Raw genomic sequence first — 3,748 nt, forward strand, 5'->3', positions numbered from 1 at the left:
CGGGTGCTGGGATTAAAGGCGTGTGCCACCACGCCCGGCGATCTTTATTTTATTAACTAGTATTAATTTTACAAATTATGGCTGTGGATCTCTGTATCTGTTTTGGTCAGATGCTGGGTGGATCTTCTCAGATGCCAGTTATGCTAGACTTCTGCATGCAAGTATAACAAAATATCATTAATAATGTCGGAGAGTGGTTCTTGCCCATGGGAATTGTCTCAACTTGGCTGGTGATTGGTTGGACATTCACTCAGTCTCTGTTCAATCTTTGCTCCTGACTTCTTGTATATTTTGGATCAAAAGTTTTATGAGTGGGTTGGTATTCTTACACCTATATTGGGAGTCCTGCTTGTCCATAGGACGTTGCCCCTTTAGGCTCCATATCCTCCACTGCTTGGAGTCTCAGCTAGAATCATCCTCATATGTGGGAACTAAAAGGGGGAACTAAAGGGAGGCATTGGGAAAGAACGGGGGAGGGAGGATAGCCCACATCTGGCCAGAGTTCCTTCTGTGCTCTGGGCAGGCGGATGTGGGAAGACTGTCAGAAGCTTTCCATTTGGCAAGAGTGGGCATCTAAGCAACAGACCCAACTTGACGGGAGGTGGACAAGGGGCCGCCGCCGACAGGGGCCCCATGATTATAGGAGAGAGGACTTAGGGAGAGAGGTTCCAGCACAGGCAAGAGTAAGCACAGTGAGCCTTGACTGGAGCACAGGAAGGCCTTCCATTGGGATATTAGAAACAGCTCATTAGAGGAAAGCCTATCCTATCGTCTAAGTGCATTGGGCCTTGATGAACAGAGACAGTTTATGGTTTTAGAGCTTTATTGTAGAAAGGCAGGGATAAAGGAGAGAAGGTGGAAAGAGAGAGAGAGAGGGACCAGCCATGGCCAAGAGGAGAGAAGGGGGAAAGGAGAGAGAGAGAAGAAAGGTTAGAGGGTAAGAGGAAGAAAGAGAGGAGAGAGTGAGGAGAGGGGAGAGTAAGAGTAAGGGGAGTAAGAGAGTGAGGTGGGGATAAGCAGCCCTTCTTTTGGTATGCTGTTATCTTTACTGTTGCTAGGTAACTGGGAGGAGTTTAGCCAGAAGGTCAGAAGCTTGGGACATTGTCTACAAGAATACTAACCATACTTCTGTGGGAGCTGAGGGGATGGTAAATTCGACAGGAGCCAGAGGTCCAAGAGACATGAGGGAACTCCTTCTGTCCCACATAGGTGAATTATCACCACCAGGTCCCGGGGTTCAACATCTTGACTCGACTGGAGACCAGACTGTCTGTGCATAGTCCAATGCCCAACACTCATAGACCCCTGGAGCTTCCCCCAGGCCAGGACTTCATGGAACTGAAAAACAACAACAACTTCTTCTCCTCCTCCTCCTCCTCCTCCTCCTCCTCCTTCTTCTTCTTCTTCTTCTTCTTCTTCTTCTTTTTCTTCTTTTTCTTATAAGGAATTTTTATTAGATATTTTATTCATTTACATTTCAAATGCTAACCCTAAAGCCACCTATAATATCCCCCCACCCTACTCTCAAACCCACCCATTCCCGCTTCCTGGCCCTGAAAATGTTCTTTAAGCAAAGGGACATTGTCAACATAAAGTGACAACCTACAGAATTTTTACCAATGCTACATCTGACAGAGGGCTAATATCCAAAATACATAAAGAACTGAAGAAGTTACAAACCAACAAACAAAAGAATCCAATTAAAAATGGGATACAGAGTTAAACAGAGAATTCTTAACTGAGAAATTTCTAATGGCTGAAAAGCACTTTAAAAAGTGTTCATTGTATAACAAGAGGTTGAAAAACATTTAGGAAATATTAAGACAGAGGTGTCCTTACTTGGGCACTCCAGCTTATTGACCTTTTGAATTCTGTGGACTGTATCTTGAGTATTCTATACTTTTCTTTTGGCTAACATCCACTTATTAGTGAGTACTTACCATGCATGTCCTTTTGTGTTTGGGTTACCTTACTCAGGATGATATTTTCTAGCTGCATCCATTTGGCTGCAAAATGCACGATGTCCTTGTTCTTAATAGATGAGTAGTCTTCCATTGCGTAAGTGAACCACATTTTCTGTATCCATTCTGTCATGGGACATCTGGGTTGTTTCCAGCTTCTGGCTATCATAAATCAGGCTGCTATGAACATAGTGGAACACCTGCTCCTGTGGCATGGTGGGATATCTTTTGGGTATATTCCTAAGAGTTGTATAGCTGGATCTTCAGGTAGATCTATATCTAATTTTCTGAGAACCTCCAGATTGATTTCCAGAGTGGTTGTACCAGTTTGCAACCCTACCAGCAATGGAGGAATGTTCCTCTTTCTCTACATTCTCTCCAACATGTGTTGTCACTTGTTCTTTTGATCTTAGCCAATCTGATTGGTATAATGTGGAATCTCAGTATTGATTTGATTTGCATTTCTTTGATCACTAAGGATTTCGAACATTTCTTTAGGTGCTTCTCAGCCATTTGGGGACAGCAGAAAGAATGGAGACAGGGAAACTTGGGAGATAGGAGGTTGGGGGGAACCTCCAGGATGTGCCAGATGCCAGGGAGGTTAGAGACTCTCAGGACTCAAAGGGACCTTAGATGAAATGCCCAACAGTAGAGAGAGGAAACGTATAGAGCTCACTTCCAGCAGGAAAACAGGACACCAAGTGAGGGATGGGGTTGCCATCCCACAGTCACAACTCTGACTCATAATTGTTCCTATCTGAAAGAATTACAGGAATGGAAATGGAGAGAAGACTGAGGAAAATAACAGCCTGTGACAGCTCAAGGGTAACTCCTAAGGCCTGTCACTATTATTGAGGCTATGGAGAGTTCACCAAAAGGGACCTAGCATGACTGTCCCCTGAAAGACCCAACAAGCAGCTGAAAGAGTCAGATGCAGATTTTTGCACCCAACCAATGGACAGAAGCAGCTAACCCCTGTTGTTGAACTAGGGAAGGCTGAAAGAAGCTGAAGAGAAGGGTGATCCTGTAGGAGGACCAGCAGCCTCAATTAATCTAGACCCCTGAAATCTCTCAAACACTGATCCTCCAAACAGGCAGCATATACCAGCTGATATGAGGCCCCCAACACATATTCAGTAGAGGACTTTTAAGTCTGTGTTCATTCAGAGATGATTCACCTAACCCTCAAGAGGTTAGAGGCCTCAGGGAGTTTAAAGGTCAGATATGGTGGGTGGTGGTGATATCCACACGGAGACAGGGGTGCGGGGAGGAGTTATGTTATGTGGAACAGTTGGAAGGTGGGTAGGGTAGGGAACAAAATATGGAGTGTTAAAAATAAATAAATTAATTAATTTTTAAAATGTTCAGCAGGGTTGCAGAAGATAGTTTACAATGGTCACTTTTACTATGTCTACTGGAGCTAAGTTTCCACAGCATACTTCCTTTATTGTATGCTCAGAGCATATTCTGATAAATGCTTCAGAAGGAATTTTTAATATAGAGAGACTTGGCGTCTCACTGATGCTGATGGGAAGAAGGGGAATGAGTGTACTGTTATGGCTTCCAGAAGAGTTCCCTCTCATTATACTTGTTTGAGATCTGCAGATTCTCTTTTCCAATGTGTTTAACCTCACCCACTCTGTCATAAACAGTTTCTTTCATACCTCAGGATAGAGGACTCATGAGAAATGGACTTTCATTGACATGACCATGTGTGTGTGTGTTTGTGTGTGTGTGTGCTTGCGTACGTGTGTGTGTGTGTGTGTGTGTGTGTGTGTGTGTGTGTG

The sequence above is a fragment of the Mus caroli genome, chromosome 2, assembly GCF_900094665.2.
Source record: "Mus caroli chromosome 2, CAROLI_EIJ_v1.1, whole genome shotgun sequence".
Taxonomy (NCBI): Eukaryota; Metazoa; Chordata; class Mammalia; order Rodentia; family Muridae; genus Mus; species Mus caroli.